This window comes from Myzus persicae, unplaced genomic scaffold (genome assembly GCF_001856785.1).
Source record: "Myzus persicae strain clone G006 unplaced genomic scaffold, MPER_G0061.0, whole genome shotgun sequence".
In the NCBI taxonomy this organism is placed as follows: Eukaryota; Metazoa; Arthropoda; class Insecta; order Hemiptera; family Aphididae; genus Myzus; species Myzus persicae.
This window is the reverse complement of record NW_019102925.1, coordinates 242,476-268,816: the sequence shown is the minus strand read 5'-3', so window position 1 is coordinate 268,816 and position 26,341 is coordinate 242,476. Positions and strand designations below refer to the sequence as shown.

General features: G+C 32.9%; 1 protein-coding gene across 1 annotated transcript in view; it reads left to right on the top strand.

Moving 5' to 3' along the window:
* LOC111033413 (semaphorin-2A) overlaps positions 1-26,341 on the top strand; it is a 373,923-nt gene that overhangs the window by 109,320 nt on the left and 238,262 nt on the right. The window contains exon 3 of the mRNA XM_022314127.1: positions 16,937-16,985. The gene's annotated coding sequence lies outside the window, so the exon portion shown is untranslated. The remainder of the gene's footprint in view (positions 1-16,936; positions 16,986-26,341) is intronic.

Sequence of the window (26,341 nt, the reverse complement as noted above, 5' to 3'; positions counted from 1 at the left end):
AAGTATAGTGTAACATAGGAAAACAAATAACTTCTATGTAAAGTAGCTGTAGAGCTATAAACAAAACAGTTTTGTCCCGACCACTGCATTGCCGGTAATGTGGCCGGCGGCCGCCGCAGATTAACTCAGATATTCTTTAAGCGTAAAATACTGAATTAAATACCTGCGACGACGTCATTGGCACGACTTTCTTTTTAGTTAAATTACTATTAATTTTGTCAAATGTTTCGTGGAAATGACGTTTCAATCGCGCGTCATTCCTGACTCATAATCTTATAATAATAATAATACTAATAATATAGTACTGCTCGCAATTACCGAGCAGTGATATTTTAGGCACGAGCATATATTTATTTTAACTTGCAAAAACAATTAATTGGCACGGCGAGATCCGTCGGATGTCAAAAGTTTGAATTAAAAAATAATAAAAGCTCGAAGCCCGCGTTTGCCGTTAACGGCGGATGATTAGTGAATATACGGTGCACCCCGATTTGCCCCCCTCCCCCCCACCATCACCACCAAACGCACGATTCCACAACCTCTCTGGGGCCTGGTGGTGTTAATCTCTCTTTATTCTCATCGCATCGGTCTTTTGATCCTATCCTCGTTGCGCGTCCTTATCGGCATTAAGATTGATGGCATTCACTGTAAATAATAATATGTGCACGGTGCCGCCGCCGTCCCGAAACACGCGGGTAGAAAGCGATGGGTAGTGTCCTCAAGCGCCCTCCGTCGCAATAACTACCCCTCAACGCTTTCTCCGAGTTCTTGCAGCATGTATCAAAGTCAAAGTGAATAATAATGAAATCAATGTAACTAGAAACGGTTTGTCAAAGCGAGTGTGCTTTGTTATGTATAATTATATTTTCCCGGAACATAATAGTGCCGTTGATATTTCACCATGGCCCACTGCGCACCGCAGCTATATGATAATGATAACAATTTATTTATGCTAATACATATACTTCTAAATTTCGTCTGCACACCAGTCGCGCAATCCGTTTCAATGTTATCGTACAATAATCAGATAATGATAACGATATTATGGACTCTCCGGAGCCAGAACTCGTCGTCTGACGGAGCAGAATTTCGACATTTTGGTTTATCTGTTTATAAACAACCCAATTTCGTTAACGAGTAAATCGCTTCCAAATCATTGTGTGCACGCATATATAATATATGTATATACTCTTTTGTGACCAAATTGTAGGGTATCTCACTTCGGGGAAAACTCGAACGCGTATCCTCTATCATAATAATGGTACGTATCCTTTGTATATTATAAAGCGCGGCGACTGCAGACGAATAACGATTATTGTGTATTATTTACAAATAAAACAAACAAATAATGAAAATGATAATAATGCAAAAAAAAGTTCCACTCACTCAAACATTTCGTTTTTTGCTCTTCAAATCATGCATTAAAATCATTAAAAAACATAAAAACCAAGTGAGCGTTTTAAAAGTAATTCACGTAGATTATATTTTCAGTATTTCACTATACGTCTATTTCAATAAAATGTACGACCGCTTTCAGTTATTTCATTAAGCAGCCATGTGTATTTCGTAAAACGTTTTCATGATTAAAAGTACCATGGGAAAACTTACTTATTAACACAGAATAAGTGAAAACTTATATCAATTCTAACGGTCTTATTTATGAAACGTGGCAAATATTATTCTCTTAAAATTAAATTCCTCAACTTTCTACGGAGTACAAAAATTAATTATGTAAAATTTGTTTTAAATTATACTTTTAGGGTTCACGAGAAAGTAAAATAAATAAATTTCTTAAAATAATTTAAACATAATGTATCCATCGAAGTAGTGTTTGTCGATCTAAAAGTTAGTCGTTTTTCGAAGTCATTAATATTTTATGTTTGTTACACAACATATAAAACTAATATTGAATGTTCCATACAATTTTACATACAAATTATGTTACAACCGTATATTAGAAGTTACAATGTAGTTAGGTATAACTTGCGATTATTTAATATTTTTGTAAGTACCTATTTTTCAAGATATAATATTGTTCTTACAAAGGACGATGGCATATAAAAAGTGGTTGGACTCCTTCTGAAAGTATTTTGAAATCTCAAAAGTTCATCTACAGTTAGGTTACATTAATTGTTTTATGAAATCAATTTTGAAAAAAATGTAGTATTTTCTAACGGATACATTATAATTAACAATTTATAAGTTTGATTAAAATACTAAATCCAATACAAAAAGTGAAATTTAACGAAACTTACTTTTATAATAAGTTTGAAAACAGTTTAAAATTTGAAAATAAGGTCATTAGTATTAAGTTGAAATTAAGGCGTAACCGATAACAATACCAAAGTAGTTACACTATTATATATATATAAGTTTTTTTTCTTCATTTTTCAGTGAGAGGTAAATTATATTAACCTAATACCCAAAAAGACGTGAAATATTATGTTAAACACCTACATGACTACATCTAACCGGCTGGTCTTGAGGCAAACTATTTCATATTATTTAAAAGTAATCTGCTCGCTTCAAACAATAACTTAAATAGTTGAAAATATACCTAAGTAAAGAAATCTATGGGGGACGAGGTGACCGAGTGGTCTGACTCTTCCGCTGCGACGCAGCCGGTCGCGGTTCGATCCTCGGCCACCGGGCGGCATTTTTCTCCGGACAAGTCGCGGTGACCGGAGAGCAAGTGCTGCCATCCCCCACCCCCGGGGCATGGCAGAAACCTACGGGTGCCCCATTCGAAATTCTGCCAAAACAAACACACACGTGTTCCCCCTACCGTTCCAAAAACCTACAAACCATCAATACAAAAACCTACAGTACCTACTAATAGCTAATGGCCACAGTTGCCGGGCTCAGGATCAAAAAAAAAAAAAAAAGAAATCTATATTTTGTTTATCTCATAATATAGTATAAAATTATTAGACACATTTTCGATTAATTAGGATAAGTGAAAATTATGGAGGAATTCAATGAAGTAAGCAGAATAATTATCGACACAGATATAGGTTCATGGTTAGGAAATCGCGTGGAAGATGAGGAGTCAATTATTTCTAATTTACACATAACTAGTAATTAATTGAACGTTTATTATTTTTTTTCTATAAGTTTCACTACAATAAAATAATATTAAATCGTGGTTTGAAGAAACAAAGTCTTGTGTCGTATGGTCCTTAGTTATAATATAATATTAAAAAACAAATAATATAACATGTATATACATTATATTATTATTAAGTGTGATATAATAGTTTGATGTTTTAAAATTACTGACAAATAAAACGACGTTTAACTATATTAGTTATTATATATATTCTATAATATTCTATTCAATATATTATATCATATAATACACAATATATTAATACTCATTTCATCTCATCAGTAAGAGAGCAATGTCATTCGAACCCCGAGTTCGTATTTTATACCAGCTTGTAATACGTCTAATTCTAATTTATAGCAACGGAAACTTTATTATTAAACGTATAATACGAGTGCAATGTAATTTGTAATGTCGAATGTTTGCTCGCATTGTCTAACCTCGTCCTTGCAGTCGGATATTCTTATACCAGATAGGTACCTATATAAATGTTTGCAGTACATCACCGAACTGCTGTAAATAATAATAATAATTAGTACATCGAACCGTCGGTGAATACCGCGGATGACGGTCACGAGTTATTGTATTGTATAATTGATTTTATTTTTCTTATTTACCCGTATTATATAATAATATAGGACCCGGAGGATAATCAGTGCACGATGATTGCGCGAACGATAATATGGGCACAGAATTGATCGTCGGACTTCGCTGTTTGTAATACGCAATATTATAATATTATAATGGTTCATAATAATATGGGCTAGAGGGACTACGATGATATAGTTTTTAACGAGGTGGCGGCCGAGAGGGGGGCGGCGTATAAGCGCGCACGTGTTTCGCCGAACGAAGCATATATAATAATAATATCAATATAATAGCATGATAATTATAATAATATTATGTGTGGTACTGAAAACGATTTCACCACAACGGTTAAGAGGATTTCGTCCGGTCGACTTTCATTAGACTCGGCGGCGTGTACCATGTGCAGTAGTAGGTGCATGTATTATATTATGATCATAATAATCAGTCGGGGCAAGTCGCGAGAGGTGATTAGACGTGATAACATGGGCGCGGAAAGTCGGGCTCAAGGGTGAAGGGCGGTGAAAGTTCAGCTGTTGGGAATGAGATCCGACTTCGCGGAAAGCGGAGAAATTGTATAATCATAACAATAATAATAACGATATACACGTACGCCGCAAAAGCAGCAATGATAATATAATAATATTATATAGGGATTCGCGATCGATATTTCCAGAGAGACGTTGACTCGCACGGTATACGATGTCGGACTGCGACGGATACGGTGATATAAGTACCCACCTAGAGTGCCTATACCTATATAGTTCGGTCATATAAAAGTATATATTATAATCTCGTCTGGGTATCATCCCGCTCGCAACCACCATCCCTCGCCGCCGTCACCAACCCCTTGCCCCCGGTGTATCACGGTCGACCGGATGTCCGACTGAATTCTCTTTCTTCCCCGAAAATTCGGCCTGGACTAATAATATAATATAATATTATACAAATGTACAATCAAATCACTGTTTTTCCGGGGAACAATCTGCTTAGAGGTACATGTATATAAATTATTATACGTCTTCCATAATATACAATGCACAAGAAGTGTATTGTACGGTACTACGGGGGTAGTGACGGATTGATGGACACGGGCGAAGGGGAAAAAATCGTTTTCCATTTTTGAGAACGGATAAGATGTTATCTGGTTTTAAACTGAATAACGAAAACGTTTCGGTCTCGATTCGTTCGATAAGCCTATACTCGTGTTTATTGTTTAGATTTCGAATATAAATAACTCGCTAGTCTTATCGTAATGCGCCTATATATGCGTACTATTACTTTGATTGGTTTCCTTTTCGGCTTTTGTCGTCGTACATCGACGTGACATATTCGATCTAAGATCATTGCAGTACGATAATATATTATTATATTATGTTAGATAGGTACCTCTTACACGCGTTGGTAATTCACTGTATTTTATACGAGGGCTTACGTCAGGACAGGCCAATGAATTCAAACTTTTCAAGAAAAAAATATATTTTGAAACCGTACCTAAGTTTTATACCTACTATATAGGTATATCCAATCACAAGACTACAAAGCATCATAATTAAATCATCAATTTATGCATGATTGAATATAATTCGTAATAACATGTCAACAATGTATTATTAATTGTTAATTATAATCTCGTTATCTATTTTTCTCTAAAGGTAACTAGATACTGATTACTTATTAGTTACTAGTAGTTAATATAGTATCTTAAAAGCATAAGAACATACAAGATAGAAACGACTTGAATAGTTTACAATATCGTAGTGATTTAACTTTTTAAGCAGTTACCTAAGGTCTTTGATTTTTTTTAACCTTACACTTTATGGTATTTTGCATCTTATGTTGATGACTTTGTAAAACTATAACCAGCTGAATATTTAAAAATTTAGTTTTATTAGTTTAAAATATTTTTCTAAATTTTAGTATACAATGAGTATTATCGGTGTTAATTAATATTGTTTCGTAGATTTGAAATTAAGTTTCAGTATTAAGTGATAGGTACTATTGTACTAACCAAAAATATCAAAACGCACCTTCAGATCTTTAAAAATAGTATCTGACAAATATAAAAATATCTTTATGGTCTATTTTTTTTTTTTTTTAACAAGAAAATATAAGTCAACTTACTAAGAAGTCACTATACAGTGGAAACCATAGCATAGTACTCCATATTTTTAATCTACAAGGAAAATCTATGAATCATAATTTTGTTAATAAGTAACTATGACAACGAAAAAAACTTACGAAAAATCGGTCAGAAACATTTTATCGTGTATCCAACCCAAAATCATATTTATGTTAAAAGAGTGACTTTAATAATTTAATACTTCATTGTATTCATTATATCGAATGTAGGTACCATACGAATATATTGACCAAGGCATACACTATAATAAGGCATAGGTAGATACGTTAAAAACATTTTTTTCCAACTTTTCAGTTAATAAGTAATAATTCATAATGTACAGGTTAGCCATATAACCTACTTTTTCACATGCCTACACGTTGTATAATAATGATTAAATGTGTTATTGGGAATTATTGTTTCCAAATGTTTTTCAAGATTTCCGTTGTGTAAATCAATGTCGATTAACTGTTAGTTATAATGGTGCAGCGTTCTACCTGAGGGTTATGGAGCTGCTATAATATTTACATTAATATCAGTTAAATCAGGTTTAAAGGGTACTTTTTATTAGATTTATATGCGAATAACCATGATTTGTTAACGGACCTTTATTTCGTTATATTTATTAGTTTATATCCTATTGTTATTGTGAAAATTCTAATTAAACGAATTGCGCTATTATTGTTTGCATAAAATGGGAACATCAATTATATTTTGATAATAATTATTCAAATAAAAAAGATAAAATGTTTTTTTCAAGAAAAAGATTTGAATTTAAAATTTAGTAATTTGTTTGTTAGGTATTAAATTAACAAAGAAAAATTATTCTATACCATTAAATAATACTCTATTATAGGGCTAAAGCCTAAAATGTAATGTAAATATAACGCGTTTTATAATTTTATTTAAATGTATTTATTCTATAAAACTTATTGCATTTTTAAAGAAACGTAGATGCATTAAAAAAATATTGAATATCATCACAAAAATGAGTCAGTTTAATAATTACATATCCAAATATCTTCAAAAATGAACGAGTTAAATAGTATTGTAAAAATTGTTTAATTTTGTATAATATTAATGTACTAAAGTTAAATAGTTCTTCAAGTTTAATACGTTGAAAATCGTGGTTCGAAATAACTTATGTTTGGATTTTTAACTTCATCTATGAAAATGAGGTGGGCTGTTATTTATTTGGAAATAAGTTTTCCGTTTTAAACTGCTTTGAACGAATTGTGTATAATACACTCATGGTTAACAAGTTCGGAAAACACACGATTGAACGCGTTTTCTGTTTAAATCAACTTACGATTTATACACGAGCACCGGTGTTGTTACTACGAAATTTACATTTAGTCGGAGCGACGTGGATAGTTATGAACAAACTTCGTGTCGCTGGTAATTGAAAATAACTTAGGTGGTCTTGTAAGTTTTGTTATCTGATATGTGCGGAATAGTAGACATGTGCAGGATTCGATTTATAAATATGTAAATTCTTGGAAAAGATGATTCCAGGTATAGAAAACCATTAATTGTTTTAAGGCGTTGGTTCTTCGATACATTTATTTCTGAATGTAGATATTTAAATCAACTTTGGTTCAGCGGTGGGCCAATGTTTAATGAGCAGTAAACATTGATAATTATCATAACCATTATATGATGTCGTATAAACTTATGTGGAATATGTAAACAATTAAAGGTGGGTATATACAATGTTGTAAAACGGATTTTTTTTCTCCTTTTTAACGATTCAGTAAATACAGCGAACACTTATTTCCATCCATTTTTTGTTTTGTCCTACTCAATGGCGTTCACTATTTATTGTACTACGGCGTGAATATAAAAAAAAAACAGCTATGGTGATGTACGTCATGTTCAGAAGAATAGAACATTCGTTTCTCGACACAGATTTTATAGGGAAATAGTGCCAGTAACACGTGGACTGCCCACGAGTGTGTGAGCTGTAACGGAAAAGTGGTGGTGGAAACACTGTTGACAGAGGGGGACGACTGCAGCGTGTGTGTGGTGAGTGAATAAGAACCCTTCGGGAGAAAAAAAAACTCTAAGTGCAAATGATGTGTTAAAAAAAGGAGGGTCGTAATGACGAGGACAAAACAGCAGATGCGTATATATACACATACATCTTTATATAAGTATATATATTATAGTGTATTATAGCATCGCGTATAATCGGAATTTCAGAGATTTCTCCATGGTCTATGGACTTCACATAATCTCTCTCACGCACTCTCTCTATCGGTTCTGTCTATATCTATGTATGTGCATGTGTATATACCGTATACGACTTGCTGTATACAATAAAACAATGACAACGCCACGGGAGTATATAGATATAATATGTGTAGGGTATCGATTCGGGAGTTCAATGCGAATAGTTGTGAATAAGTGTGTGGAATCCTTACGAGCGTTGTTTAAGACGCAAAACCCGACGAAATAGTTCGCTGGAAAACGGGTGTGTATATACTCACACACTCGCCAACAGTTTAATTAATATATATATATATGTATATATATGGCTTGCTGAAGTCTGAAACATAAGTACACAAGAGCCTGGATTGTCCCTTGTTCAGATTAAAACATAAAGCATTGAAAACAATCCAAGATGAGGAAATAATTCTTCGGGAAGCCAGAGAACAAAAGCGGTTAGCTGGACGACGAGGTAAAAGGATTTAAAAGATGTGACTGAAAAACTAGATGTGACTAGGAGTGAATTATGACTACGTTATAACTTATGACTAACTTAAACGCATAGGTAATATGACAGTTTTATATTGCTTCTCCACAGTGTATTATGTGCGCTAATATGGCCATCGGACGAGATGATGATTTCGATCGCAAAGAATTCGAGGCATCCGCTCAACGCCGGGAAGTTTTCCCAGGAAATTATGAAATATCTATCGAAAACTCGAAAACGTAAACAGCAATCTTCACGAACTCTTAAAAAGAAATTCTTACGGTGCACCGTAAAATATATAATATAGGAACTGTGATGATGTAGCCGCGTGTGCGCGACATCTTATTGAAATATAGCGTGCACGAGAAGAGCAGCCTTGCAAAATTTTCGATTTTTTCCTACAAAATAAACAGCTTGCGAACGAGGTATATGCGCGTAATATGTATGTGCTTACGCTTAAAATTACTGTACATAAGCTGGGTGTAAATTTTGATGTATTAGTCACGTGTTATTTTGACGGCTCATTCGATACGAGCACGGTGATTCGGTGGGAAGAGAAATAAAAAAAAAACACGCACGCTGTCCCGCCTCCCGCGATAAATACGCGTAGTATTACATATTTCGCGTTTTACTTTTTATTAACAGCACGTTTCGTCTGTTTTTCCCTGTTTTAACGATTGGTCGTTTTTATCGACTATATTATATTAGTTGTGTGTATGACTGTATGTACAGACATTCAATACTCGATCGACTACACACGAGTAATAATACTGCAGTAGATATAATAATATATTACGATATCCGATGTATAGTAATTACGCGCGGGAAATAGGAGTGCAGTTTAAAATCCTATATGAACTGGCTTCCGAGTGAACCATCCAAATGAGTCTTGCTACTACGCCGAATCTGCAGGCGTTTTGCAAGGTAAAATGACGAAACTGGTGAATATATTTTATTATTGTACTCGAATCCTGCAGCAGTACATTATAATATTATCATAATTTTAACCAACACGAATGGGGCGAACGGAGGATTAGCTGGTGGGCGATGGTTACCGTGCGAATCATGGCACGTTGAACACAATATTTTAATAGAACGTGACGCGATAATGAATGGAACGCGTCACTTGAGGCTTCGATAGTACCTACCTATATGTAGGTACTTACACAGGAAACGCGAGAAGGCACTGCGGAAGTCAATTTTGACGCAGATTCGCGAGCGAACCGCGGACGAGCGTGATGGTTGACAGGATCGGTGCTGCACGAGTGCGTGCGCGCTGCCAGGGTTGTTCTAATTGATGGCAAGTGCAATAATTTTCCACCGTTATATCGAGTAAATTGTTATTGCGATGCATGTGTGTGCACCGCAGCCCACGTATATTATACACGTACATGCGGAGAGTGGTGCACAGACCGCCGAAGGAGATAATCACACACACACACACACACACACCGTATATATATATATATATAAGTTACGCTAGTGTAGGGTTGCTAACAAATCGTGGTTTTCGGCATAGTGTCGTATGTGTTACAGCATCAGTGGTATATAACATCCATATATATATTGGATGATAGCGCGACTGCGGTATAGTCTTGCGACACTTACACACGTAAACAAGTGAATCGTATATACATATTTATATATGTATACGTGTGCGTATGTATATAGTTAGTCGTATTCGTATATGAATTGTTTCGCGAGATCCGTGATGTTTAATTACACTCGACGAACTGAAGCTCCTGCACTTCCGGCCTGGCGGGACAAGGTGGCGCTCGAGAGAGACGGGTGAAGAGTCGTCGTGTACAACGACTGCAGCTGCAGCAGGACGATCCTGGTGGTGGCGTGATGTGATGGCGGCAAGGTATTTGTGTGTGAAAAGGTAAAAAGAGGACCGCCGCAACTGCCACCGCACCGGATGAGGGACGGCTGGGAAGACGCGCGCCGCTAAGGGTTTTTGGCGTTGGCGCGCCAAGGTCCATTAATTATTTAAAGCGGACGGGCAAACAAGAGACAGAAACACACAGAGAATGGATGTACACGCGTCCGCGAAACACGGGCCGACGCTAAATAAACTGCCAAGGCCGGGTGCGGTGGGGAGGTGCGACGGAGGAATGACGGTGTGAAGTGTGTTCGGGCGGGCGGGGGTCGTCGAGGAGATACGGTAGGCCTACACCACCGCCGCCGTCCAATCCTCCATAGCGTCTGACCGGGGGAGAGGGTTGGAAGACTTTGGAAAGTTCACCGCCGTGCAGTTCGTTGAAATATATTATCGATTTAACGAGTAACCCGGTATAGAGTGCCGTCGCCTACGGAGATTTCACAGCCACCACTGATGCCGACGTTCTTAATTTTTTCTTTTTCACTTTTTTATGGTGCAAAAAACAGTATTATAATTTTTTATTGTAATGCTTTCGAGCTGTAATTAACTGTTAGACGTTTTTATAAGCTAAAATAATATACCACCCAAAGTGCATTAAAACGACGCTTTTAACACTTTATGTTTGGTCGCTTAGTTTTATAAATTATAGGCAGACGCTGACTCCTAGCTGCTGAATAGTTTCATTAAACGTCGTAAAGTCGCAATGGATTTAAACGCAGTTAAACATTTTCAAGTGGTTTAACAACTATATAATTAAATCTCGTGCACTACTATGAATTTCAAGGAAATAAGCATGTATTATTTTTTTTTTGGGGGGGGGGGGGGTTGTTTTTCAAAAAGGTACGCGACTGAGTGCGAAATAATACAATCTACTCGAAATAACAATTGTTTTAATTAACCAAAATACCGATGTTTTGTTGGGAAAATTTTCTTAGCACGAGTTAAACGACTGATGGTGAACAACTTTATTATTGTGCTGACCTCACCCACCACACTTAATTAACACTATTAATCCAGTAAATTAGTGTTGGAAAAACAGTATTATAGGAACTTCTAAACCGTTGTCGACCGTGTAATTAATTTTGTCCACACTAATTATTTACTCGTTGAAGTATAATAATAATTGTATGCATTATACACCATCATCAAGTGTACATTCCAACACGCGTACGCGTTTATTTGAACAGTATGGGAACTTTTGAAAGTCGATGCCTATCGATTAGTCAAAATCGGTTGTGTGCGTGTCCTACTGTTTTTGAGAATATATCTAATTATGTATACATTATTATTACCCGCTTTCGGTTCCATGTCGGGTACTTTTCGGTACATTAAATATTCTGAGTGGCTCGCGCGTTTAAGATAATGACATATAATCACGACAAAAACACTAGTGCGCTTTGAGATAATACGCACCGATTTTCACGGGACGGGCTCATATATTTCCCCGGCAGAGCGATTATAATTTACAGCTCTGAGCTGTACTGATTTTCGTCAGTAATTTAAGACACCGAACTCAATGGAAATGTACATACACTTTGAACAGGGCGCATTTAGAACATCACAATAATATATAAAGGCGTGTCTAGATTGTAATTTGTACCACTATATTATTTTCATTACTTTTCACTATATTATACTTCGCGGATGATAATAAATTATAACGATAAAATAATATTATTATTGAAAACGGAGATTATTCCGATGAGTTTTCATTTATTTTAATAATATTACATTTTCCATTTGGTTCGCAGAAATCCGTGCATTCCAGTACTTTTTATCGACTATAATATTAAAGCTATCTACGCGTGTACGTGACATTATCTACCTTTTTTTCGATCATGGAGAATACGGAATGTATCCTCCCACAATTATTTCACTGGTATGTTGTACAGAAAAAAATTCATTTTTAATCGTTCCACCGTCATTTTTACGAACAGTTTCACCAATTGTAAGCTCATTTCACCCATTTCCAATGTCAGGTAAGCACACAATGTACGCAACGATGTATAATACGAATTCTGTTTAGTACAATATTATTATTGTTGATATAATTATGATTATTAATAAAAATAATTGATCAATTATCATTAACGTTTATAATTGTATAGATTATTTATTCGTAAGCATCATAGGCTCGAGCTGGTCTGTTTTCTTCCACTGTCTATTTTTCCAAAAAATATGGGTACCTACTTTATTATTAATAATTAAATTCAATTTTTATTTGTAACAATTACTTTAATAACTACAATGTTTGCATTAAACATACATATTATTTTTATTCTTAATTTATTATTTGGGGAAAATGGACTGTGGAGATAAACAGTAACTTATTTTTGGAAGAAAATAGCTACGTCCCAAAGCATCCTATATCACTCTCAAAAACGTTTTTTGAGCCTCTAAATATATATATATATATATAATATATATATATATCCTTTATATTGTTTAAGTTTATTTAATTGCTCGCGATTTGTGCTTATAGGTTAATAACGTTTATTTTTTAATTTTATCAGTTAAGAAAAAAAAAACTTTTATATACGTATCTATGATAGACTTTGTTACTATTAAACCTGATGTGTTATCTTTATTTTATGACGTTATGCGAAAGCGCTACTACACTGCTAATAAGAATAAATTAAATACCTAATAAAAATATTATTAATACATTTGCCGTTGGATATAGAGAAATCCCTTTGATATTAATATAAAATAATCTAAATAATTCATAAAAGCATTAAAAAGCATTATAATTAGTATGAAATATGTAATAAAACCTCTATAGTGATTTTTTTGAATGAGTATGATAATATTTAGTTTGGGTTTGATATATTTGATACTTTGTTATATGATTTTAACACCTCAGAATTTAGTTACATATATTATGGGTATATTGATAAATAGTTACAACTTTTCACCTTGAATATTTAAATTATCACTTAAAATGCATTAAAAAAACATTTCCCTTTTACCTAAAAATCTGTAGAAAGTACCTATTAAAAAATGAATAACACAAATTAAACCTTTATGAATAATGTCATAGGAAACTAGATTTTTAATAAATAATTTAAATTAACTGTCTGGATTTAAAATTTCCAAATGCAGTCAACCGATCTAATGAAACAAAATGTTTTAACTCTGTGTTATGTATGGATATTCGTATCATGTAATTATAGTACAACTATTTCAACGATGCTATTTAATTTTTAATCGGCTTTTTCGGCAATACGAATAAATGAAATAAGCATACATAATTAAGTAAATCGACATAATTTGAATTTCGAGTTGTACAAATAATAAATGTATAATAGACCAATCAAAAAATGTACCATCATTATATGTGGTTTTGTGTATTGTATATAATATGCACTGTTTCATATTTTCAGAAGTTAAAATCGCAAACAAGTTTGAAATTGTTTTATGAAAAAGTAATTTTAAAATGATTAATGACTCGGATCTACTAGATATCCAATTGCAAATACGTGACTCGAGGATTATCCAAATTCATATATATATTTATATATTGTTGTCAACTACACCGTAAAATTAATAGCATTAATAATCAAGATTTATGTCTAACTGTGACAATAAAATAAATGAAAACTCGTTAATTTCACTTTTATTTATCGCGGTTTCGACCTTTTACGTGTACACATTATACATTATACTGTAGTACTGTACTATATTATGTTAAAAACGACTACTGTTGATTCTTATTCGATTATAAATCATTAAAGATACACAAGATACACATGATATAGACGAACGGTTAAATAGTTTATTATTATTATTCGTAAAATAAACAAATAAAAGTGGTGTTTTATTCAAACGAGTATAATAATATAACTACATTAACACGAAACAAACTAAAAATTATTATTTTTCGAGAGCGTTTTACGTTGCAGCCCCGTGTAACGCAGTACTCCGAGTTTAATTCCACCGATTTAGATTTTTTTATTATGAGTGCTGCCGTTATAGTCGTGTGAACAATTAAAATATGATATTATGATATAATATATTATATTTTAATTCATAATAGTTGTGCACCAGTACAAAGCATAAAATGATAATGTGCATAGTATGAAGCACGTGCACATTAATTATGCGCGAGCCAATAATCATAATTTCATTGTTAGGTATTTATTATTAAATAGAATACTATATAATATAATATATATTATACTTGATTTTACAGTCTCTTAAGTTTCTGATACCCCGTCGTGTCTGTACCATACGCCGAGCCACTGCCACCACCGCAGTAGCATTATTTATTAATTTCAGCCATGACTGGTAAAAAAAACACACACACACACACCCGTTACAATGCTTTTTTTCTAATGGATTTTGCGGGAGTCGAACTGACGCATTATGTGTATGTATATATTATTAAGTATACATAAACGATGTATATAAAAATATAAATATCGTCCCACGTGGCGTCGAGAGGCCATTTGGAATCCCTTTCGCACGCGCGGCTCACCCGCTAGCCTGTGATATGTATGATTAAACGCACACGCTCACCCCGTTGTAGTACAGTATAATGTAGGGAGGTTAAACTCGAGTCATATTAAGGTGATTTTGGAGGTTAGTATGACGAGGTGACGGTTAGATGGGCCCATAACACTGTATTATGATGACCCGGGGCACCGAATATGTGCACCCTGCCATCTGCCAACTGTCTATCACCCTTGTTCTTGTAGCCTCTGTAGAGTAGAAACGAAGGCACATGGAGTGCACGCATAAAAAAAGCAATAGGTACCCGTAAAGGATATTTTGGATGATTCGAGCGAGCAAGAGAGAGTTCATTATTAATTTTTTACTAGGTACTTTGTGGTTTTATGCGAGTTCTTAGACTTTTAACGGTGGCGATATGCCGTCTTTTTCACCAGACGATTTTCTTTTGTTTTTCCCTATCGGCTAACCCCACTCCCTTCACCTTTGCCACCATTGCCAATTGCGATTCCATACGTATTTTATTGTGCGGAAAACGGCTTGTTTTCAGACTCCCTTTTTTTTTATTATTAAACTTTAATTCGTTTCCATTCGTTTTTCCCCCAGACCGTGAATATACGCGTACAAAAGGGGAAAAATAAAACGTTAAAAAAGAAACAGACACAGACCCATCCCCGTTGCGTACCGTATAACAATGTCACTAAGCGATTTCTCTCCTTTGCGATAGAAACTAAAAAAAAAAAAATAATACGAGTGGTTTCCAATATATGACTACTAGGTACTTCAATATATCCTAGACATTATATTATTCGTAACTAAATTAACCTTCCCTATGTGTATGTGACGTTTTTAAATCAATTATAGAACAATTCGATCGCCGCCAACGGTACTGCAAGTGAAGTTTGTAGTAAACCGCGGTGGTAGCAGGGACATGCGTTTTCCTTTCGGAAATTAAAGTTGAAATGAAACGCGTTGGACATTTATGTCCAAATTGACTTTTGCAAAAAAAAAAAATAGGTATTTGAGACCAATGTCATATAAAACAAATTATATTATTATTTCATAGGCATAGTTTATAGTTTTATAAATATTTTATCGATAGGTATAGGTACACCGTTTTCTTCAAAAACCGTTTGAGAGTATAAATTGCATGTTTATTTAATTTCAATTCGCCCTTAAAAATTTCGAAACACTTAAAGTGAACCGAGGTAATGGTTTAAAACTTATATTAAAAAACCTAATTAAATTAAAAGTTAAATTTGAAATAAAATATACAGAGGAACGCGTCTATATATATTTAATATATAGGTACACAAACAATGTCTATAGACGTTCAAACCCATAACTCAACATAAATAGCTCTCAATATTGATTTAAAGCGGTTAAGGTTTTTACTAGGAACGAATAAATTTGGTCTTTTTTATCGTAAAGTATTTTAATTGAACATTCTAACCAGGTACAAGTTGTCGTACAACTGAAAATTTATACATAACTAGAAAACGTTAAGTAGAAAATGAAACAACACACAATGTGTAAAATAATATTAAGGTCGTCCATATTTTTTAACCATCATTTTTTTTATTGCAATCGCTGCAAAAAGAAAATATTCCATTTTTGTATTGGTCATTTATTAGAATTTATATAAATTATGTGTAAATATATAGAAATGCTAAAATATAAATGTTTTTAGATTTTTATGAAAAAACAATTGAAATTGAAATTATATTTTCGGATTTTTTATTCAATTGTGTGTTGATCACTTAATTACTGTTATTTACCCACCTATAGTCTAGACATTTATAAGTCTAGAAAAAAATTATAACAATACTTCTAAATTCTATGACACAGTATATTATAATTATTACTAAGTACTACCCAAAATAGTATATAAGTGTTAAATTACAACTTTCCGAGTTTATTGAGACCGATCAATTAATAACAATCAAATTTCATAATAAATATGAACATTTATACAAATATATTTTAGTTAATACAATGTAAAATCAAATGTTTAAATACCAAGCAAAATAGTTAAATCATTTTCACACAATGAAATTCAATTACCTAATAATTAATTGGTTTATATTATTTTTTCAGATTGTTTCACTCAGATTTTGAAAACAAACAATTTAAATAAATCAATCAGGTAAGAAATATTTTGAATATTATTAATTATACCTGTATATAGGCAGTTTAAGCTGTCGAAGGAATTAATACGGTGCGCGTGGATTTTGGTTTATAAATGTCACGTTGCTTCAGCAGTGACCGATTAGTTACAGTAATTTTGAATTGATTGTAGAATAAGTATAATTTGATTTTGAGACGAAATTACTCGAGAAAAATCTATGGAAAAAGCACGATTAAACAGAATGCAATACAATCGTGTCTTACACTTGAAACGTAGCTAGATGTTTTAATTCCTATGTACAAATTACTCATGGTGATGATTCCAAAAAATTAAAAGAATATTCCTCCATTATGTTTATATCAAATGATGAGTAATGAAAATTATAAACATGTATTTAGAGTTAAAACGTTTAACAAAGTATGTGTAATCATTTTTGAAAATCAATGAGTAAAGAGAACGAGGAAGTTAATGTAAATGTACCATTCTGGAAAATGCAGTAGTAGCCATTGTTGTATGATGCCATTATTATTGTTCCTAGAAACTTAACCTTCTAATATTGTAACTCCTTAATACGAATACTATCAGTAAGTTACGACATTATTCGAATAAAATATTTGTATTAATCAGTCGGTACTAATCCAATGCAATTTATTTATGTATTCAATTCAAATATGAATCGTACGTTTAAAACTATAATCAAATAACAACTGTATATAACTTGTGTTTTCGACAGTAATGAGTAATGTGATTAAAAATTAACTAAAAGCATTTTACAAGTGTTCTGTAATATATTTTAATGACTCTTAAACGTCCCTAAAGTATATAATTGAATAGTTTTTACTTATAAACACGAATACGTATAAATCGTATATGAGACTACAAGAGTTCAACTTTTTTTTATTGAATAAGTGAAATTCACATTCGAAAAACTAAATGTTCCAATGTACTTGAAACTTATATAATATTACAATTCAAATTTACAAATAGTATTTTTGTTAATTGTGTTTTATTACGTACGTTAAAGTATGTATATTCTAATGAAAAATTACTTATGAAAAACGTTCTGAATATGTAGTATATTAGTACAGTGGTCGCCGCTTATTGGACTCACGGTTAATTGACTCATTCGCATATTAGACTCAAAACGGTTGGTCCCGATTCGCACGGTTAGGTTAGGTTAGGTTTTTGAGTCATTCGCCTTATTGACTCATTCGGTTAATTGACTCAAATTGTCGGGTCCCAAAGTGAGTCCAATAAGCGGCGACTACTGTATTTAGTGGAAACATGACGTATGGAGTGAGTGCCGTCTATGCCACTCAAATTTGTTTTTATAGTCCGCATACGCATATTTTATTAGACTCAACTTAAATTTCATATATAAAAAAAAAATTGTTTGATTAAAAATTAATGATAAAACTAGTTATTAAAATATATTGACTGTAAACGTAAATACTGAATAATATTATTTAATCTCTAACGGTTATGTTTCCTCTATTAAAAAGTGATAATTAATTCTAATTTTATAACAGAGTATCCACTAAAGTCACCACTGATGAGAGTTATTCACATATTATTATTTTTTGTTTATTTAATACCACAACGTAAACCGTAGACTTTAATAGCATACCTAAGTTGAAAAATACCCGTATAAGTGTATTCTCGATTTGTAGGTACCTATATTGAATATTTATTTTTTATTGCATATCGCTGTTTTGTGCACAAAAAAGGTTTTATGCTCACTTGGATTCTGACCATATATATATATATATATATATTCATTTATATATTTATATATACAGAGAAAGAGAGAGAGAGCTGGATTTCGTCACACAACAAAGTGGTCTACGGTCAAATAAAATGGACAGGAAACTTTGCTCACCCCACCAAGAAACCCCTTTTGCTCCTATTCCTCATACATCCATACTAATATTCTTTCACTCTCTCACTCACTTTCAAAAACCACTGAAAATCCCAGCACCTCTAATCCAGTCCGATATTTGACCCCAAAGTTTGAGTTTGCACAGCGGACCTCACTAAACAAACGTACCACTTTGGCCGAGACTTGATTTTCTTATATATTATATATATAATATATATATATATTTTATATATATATATATTCTCGATTCTTGTAAGATAAACACACCGGGTCTACTAATGCACTGCCAGCTCTTATCCGGTTAAAGGAAACCATCGCCCCAAAGTCGTGGTCTGTTTTACAATCAACGAAACTTTTCCTCTCAGTTCAGCTATTATAGAGAAGAATGCGTTATAGGGACGTTAGGTTCATTCCATTCATCAGGAAAACTAATTCCTGTTCTGTTTTTTAATTTGAAATATTAAATGAAAAAGGGAACAGTGCTGCAGGTCAACCATATTTGTGTAGTTTTTAATATTGAAATCGTAATTTTAAACTTAAGCTCAGTAGGTACCATATTATATGTACCTATGTTTTTATTAAGTATAAACTAATTTAATATTTTGTCGTACGTACCTACTTGTTTTTAAAACAACATTTTTTAAATAAATTATTTAATCAAAAAAAATATCATTATATTGTTTAATTGTTTTGATATAATAAAAACATATTGATGTATACAGTTGCATCAAGAATTGTATCAAATCATTATATTTTGGTTAAAATCATATTCCAGGTGTTGTGTTTCATCATCCCCTTCAAATGTATTTTATTTTACTATGTCAACCTCGTTTCATTGGTCTATAACAACTAACAATTCTATAAAAGTAAGACTAGTGTCCAACACCCGTCTCTGATTCCTGACCACGTATTGTTTTTTATAATAAAAGAAATGTTTTAACTTTTCTACATTTGTTCATAATATTTAACGATAGTGTTATGGTATTATGATTTACAGCTGCTTTAAGTGTGTGACCGCTAGCGGCTGGTGACATAGTATCTTACCGGTTGAACGTTCAGGTCGATATACAGCTTTTCCGAGTCCGGGCGGTTTGAACAATTTTCGCGGATACTATCATAGCTTACTGTTGTTGTGCGTGAAGAAAAAAGCAATTCCAAAAACTTTAGCCGTTCGAAAAATATCATTGTAAGTTTTGGTAGCCGTTTAATCCACCTTAATTGGAACAGCGGTTCGCGCCGGACTCAATAAATAACATAGAGAGGGATGGAATGAAACTTAAAGCCTCGTTTTGTGTAATGGGAAAAAGTTTTTGGCCGCCACCACCACCACTACCGCCCCCTGAGCCCTGGGCGTTTTTATGAAACCAGCCATAAATATGAACGGTTTTCGGCCCCGGTGTGATGTTACGTACGCGAGCACAGTGAGGGAGATGACGGTGTCAAGAGGTTTGATATATTGTTCAACACCGCTGTTTTCTCACACATTGAGACTGCGTCGGGAAATCACAGTTTTTTGAATTATAAGGGGTGTTATACTCGGGTCAAATCTTTTCAGATACACGCCAAATGCCTCATGACGATCCCATAACACCTCCCTGTTAGTCGGTCGACTGTTTTAAGGCGATAATCTGTATTCTTTATCAAGTGGACCCAGGAATAACAGTCTCACTAGCTGAATAAGATGAGAGAGAGAGAGATAGAGAGAGAGAAAGAGAAAAAGAGAGAAAGAGACCGAGAGAGAAACCAACAGACAGACAGAGAGAAACAGAAGCAGACAGAGAGAAACAGAGACAGACTAAATAAATAAATAAATTCATATATATATATATATATATATATTTATAAAGAACGTGCATGTAAAGTAACTGCAAGAGAGACGGATAGAGTGGGAGCCAGTAAGAGAGACTTAAAAAAAACACGATAAGTCGGCTTTTCTCGAGCTCTTATCGTCGTCACCGCTGCACCGTTTCCTTTAAATATTTAAAACATTTTAAAAGAGCTCAAAATGCATTACACGCCCGACTTGTGCAAAACTTGCATTCCCTTTTGCAATGGTTTTTTGAAAATTCTGATTTTCGTCCTTTGAACTTTTTATTTAGTAATATTTAAATATTTATCTTATGCTCTAAGTTTTGGTTATTCAATTAAACTGCAAATAGCGTTCCACTTGTTCTTTGTCGGAACTATCAATATTTGTACACAAGTATAGAGGTCTGTTGACTGAGTTATAATAAAATATAGTAAAACATTTATAGGTTATTTTATGAAATGCATACAATATATGCAATTTACGATTGTAGATAAGTACACTTCTAAAAGACGAATTTTTTAATCTGATGTCTATATGTCTATACTTTTAATTTTATAAATTCAAGATACATTTTAAGGACTATATAGGATGTACCAATTATTAGTATAGTTTTAAAGTTATATGTCGTAGCTAAGTTTGTTCTCACTATTTATTTTATTTAATGACAATTAAAATTATATCTTTGATATCACATAATATTGAATAACGGAAATCAATTAATTAATTAAAATAAATCCTGCTAATAATTATATTAGTAATATTGGTATTCTAATTTTCATTTGTTACTTTTCACTATTATCATTTGAATGTTACCAATGGAGAATTTGGACTTAATACAATTGTTAAAGGTACATAAAAAAAATTTTAAAATCGATTTAAATAAACCTAAGTAAGATCTACAACATATCCATTATAGATACCTACATTGTCTGTAAATATTTAAGTTTTATATTCATGAATAATGTATGCACCACTGATATTACTATTTTCATTATTTTTCAATAGGTTTAAAGGGGTTTCCCTTTGATATTTGAGACTACTTACAATTTTTTTATTCACGTGCTTTTCGTAAAAATGTAAACCCTATGTATAAAGTGATTATTTCTCAAAGAAAATCGTATTTTTATTTAAATTTGTATTTCATTAACGTCTTTGTGCGCATAATATTATTTTTACAAACGATACGATAATATCCTGCGATAGTTTGCTGTGAATAAAATTAGATTATTAAACGATTTTCAAATAAATTACTTTAATTCAGCTTTCACCAAGAACTTGGGGGAAAAAATATTATAAATTATTTATATACTACACGTGACACCATAAATATACCGCGAAAATTGAGTCTTTGCCAAACATTGATTTTTTCTGTAGGATCCTCTACGTACAAACATCGTGGTCTCTCCCGTCGATTTACCACGTTGGTCTGTTCAAGCTTTTCGGGAATAAAATATATAATATTTTAATCCTTTACACCCAGCTGCAGATCCATGTGTACTCCTCCATCATAATATCATCAGGAAGTGCACTGACTGTTGATCACGCGTGAAATCAAAGGTCATCATGATTTTAATCCCATCATAAAATATGACGTATTGATAAGAGCACACGGCTGAGTGGAAAACACTGCTGGCAATAATATACAGAGCACGAAAAACGCATATTATTATATACGACACGTTTGTATAAATAATATTATTATTGACACACAGTTGTACCTAAATAAATATACAACAATATATACGTATAGGTACCCGAGATCGGAATTCTTCCGTTCGATGATTTACCGTCGGTTTAATGCATTTTATTTTATGCCCTGTCGCACCAATAATATAATATATTAGTATTATATACGTTTTGTACAACTGAGCAACCGACAATCGACCAAAGCCACGTTTATAATCGTATTAACGTTGTGTGTACACTCTCATATGATATATATCGGCCAAATCAAAATTATTTTCGAAATCCGTCGGTTTTAATATATATGTATGTTGAATATGTGTATATGTTTTTGTGCTTGTGTTTTTTTTTATCGAGCTTTAGAAACGACAAAAAACATTATCATACTCTCCGTCGTTTTTCGAAATATTGATCGACCGTGTGTAATTAGACGTGAATACGACGAGTGGATGATATTTTATAACGACTTTTGAAGGAAAACTTGCTCAGAAAAAAATAAAAATAAAATAATAATATTCATATTATGCCCTCTAATATATTATAGGGAAACGACCTTTTAGGGTTGGAAAAATTAAAATTAAAAAAAAAAAATCGGAAAAAAAGGTCCATGTATTTATAAATCTCACAGAGTATACCATGCTATTTTTTGTTGACATATTATTACGAGTGAGCTTTGCAATATATGTATGGAATGGCCGAGTACCAAAGAAATTGTAATATACAAATAAATAATAGTGCCTGCAAATGGTACATGATAAATCTTATCCTAAATATATTGCTACGTTATAAGCGCTTGCATTTACATTTTTGACGTAGATGCTGTTTTTCTCCAGCACACGCAGTAAACGGATTTCATTAAAATAAGTAAAATTCCGTACATAACTGATAATATTAATACTGTTAAGTGTCGATATTATCAATACAATAGCTTTTTTATACAAAAAATTACCATGTGGAAAATTCTATTTTTTTCATTATTTTTTTATTTCTGTAATTTCGGTTTTGAAGTTTTTCATGTTTACGAGTGACAAGGCGATTTAAATTTAGACTAAAGACAAACAATTAATGGACTTTGTCAGAAATGACACAATGATTATATTATACTATAATGGTGTTTTCACTTTCTTGATTATTTTTCAAAATGGTACTTTTTTTTAAACATACAATTTAAATTAAGTTATTCTGCAAAGTATAAAATTGAATCTCATTCTAAGGTACCCATATCTTAATGAGATCATCTCAAACTAGGTTTAACAATTGCTATAATATACCTTCTCAAGTACTTAATCCCTGGCGCAATGTTATACTATATGTTTAAATTATAATATTATACAAATACAATATAGATTATATAGTTTTGACCTAAGTGCGATTGTCTGGCTGTGCGCTCTATATCTGCAATATCGCATTTAAGCGAATAATACTGTACTTTCGCTAGAATTAACTAATACTACCTATACTGACTACAGCTGCGTAGCTTCTACTTCCAGTTCGAATGTTTTATTCTATGACTAAATATTTAATGTACTCTACTTCCGAAGTATTTGCAAAGTGTTGCTTTTGAATTTAATTAAGAGCAAACATGAAATTGACACTGGAAAGGGTGAGCGGAGGCGCGATAAATAAACGCTGAGCTTTGAATAATAACTAATGTAAAATACATCGTCTCGTTTAGCAGTAAGTAATTTTTTATTATTTCGAAATGGCAAAATCCTATTTTATGAAACATCTATCCTGCTAGCCCCTTCCCGGGATCAGTCGCGTGCTGCAGTGCACTATAAGGACTCCACGAAGCACGCAGCTTAGTTCTCGTGTTCAAGAAGAAAGTTTTCTTCTTTTATTATTTTTATTATTATTATTATTATTATTACAAAGCCCCGTGTTTACGGTAAAAAAATAACCATAATCCACCAACAGCTTATACGGTAACGCGTAATAAATAACAATGTATTGTTCAAAATTTATGTATTTTTCAACGAGCGGCAAAGTTCAAAAAATATTGTTTGCAACCGTCGTCTCCGCTGGTTTTACATTTTAAGACGTGCAAAGTTTGAGCTCGGTTGTATACTTACTTTCTTTTGTAGGTGCACTTGATCCGATGTACAAACTACGAAATGATAACTTGTATTTACTATTTTGCATGCTCGACAAATACGATTTTAAATCATTTGTTTGGAATATAATATTTTCTTAAATCTCATTCGTATATAACATATATATAGCATTTCTCAAGAATTCAATATTCGTTTTGTCACAATTTCTTCGCCAAGGAGATTATTTTTCGAATTGTTTGTACAATTAGGTACATATAGTCATGGCATCGATGATTTCATTTTATATTTATTAATAAATAAAATATTGTTGATACAACGAATCGTAGATTATATATAATATTTTTTTTGAACGATTAGAACTCATTGTGGTTAACAAAATATGGGTTTATGGTAGGTATAAGAAAATCATAACTCAACCATAATTATTACAATGTGTATAAATAGGTAGGGCGTATGTTGTTTATTATAATTCGATAAATTTATTATAACGATATTACGAGTTAATAATTATTACATTTGTATTTACTGACCGAATCTAAAAAAAGCTCATGCTAACTTTACGGGAGGGGATGTGAAATTCGGGAAAGTTGTTTGGATGAATGACAAAAACGGAAAAAAAATCATAGGAAAATAATTGCCACACACAATTTATTGTATTAGCTTAGAATGGGTCATATGCCATATTGTGTAAATTAAAACTTCTTCCAAACAATAATAAATAAATAATTTGATAATAAATCTAATCAATGCATGGCCATTATTTACTGGTAATAGGATGGTAAACAGATATGTGAAATAATATTGGAATAATTTGTTAATTTAGAATTACATAATATGATATGATGACAAATAAATAATAATACGTCTTGAAATGTTGCCAAATATGGCAAATAATATACCTAAGGCAAATAAAGAAAATTAATCGACATATTGTTATAACCACCGAAGTCACAATAATAATAATAATAATATATTATTACACCTGATATATTATGCTTTTGGTGTATTTAAACCTTAAAGTAACATAAAAGATTTTGGAGGTATTAATAGTAATGGATTAACCGTGCGCCTACAATATTATGTTTACATGAATAGTCTGTATACTACGCAGTAGGAAAGTACTTATCTGAGTAATTCGTACCCATTATATATTTTAATATAATCCTTCAGATGCTTGGAATTGGAGTTCACCGATCGCGCAAAACTACTGCGTCGAGTAATGAGTAATGCGATTTTTATTCGCTGGTCACGTTGTAGGTACAATAATAATATATTATGAGCGGTACTGAGAAGGTATTAACGTCGAAGGTAGGTCCTCGATATAAGCTCGATTTGGATTAAAAAATCAAATTATGTATTTTCGCAGTTATTTTCTTTTGTGTTGCTGTTATTTAAATTCGACGACATAAGACGCCGACAACATATAATTATTATTATATTGTCATCATACGTGCGGAGTACCTACCTACTAATATCGCAATATAATAACGTCATTATGTTATTATATTATTATATAATCGTGTACACAATAGGTGTACCTACCCTAAATGTTATATGTGCATTATAATACTGTGCAGCGACAACGGTCGGTTCGCCGCCGATAAGTCTCTCTTCGCGCTCGACGAAAGGGGTGGCTGGCGTTGGCCGTACAAAAGAACTGTTTTTGAAAACAGCGGCGGCGTGGTCGTGGTGCTATAGAGGGTGAAGTTTGCGACGCGTTTTATTCGGTTCGCCGGGTCTGGCGACAACAACATAATAATATATATAAATGCATCGCCGCTTCCGTAGTTATACCTACCATATATATATATATATATGTATAATATCGCAAAGACTGCAACGAGGACGGTGGTTGAACCAAGAGGGAGAGGGGGAGGATGACGCTGCGAGGAGGCGTCGAGAACACGCACGCATACGAGCGCGGGAGAACTGCTGGGGGGGGGGGGGG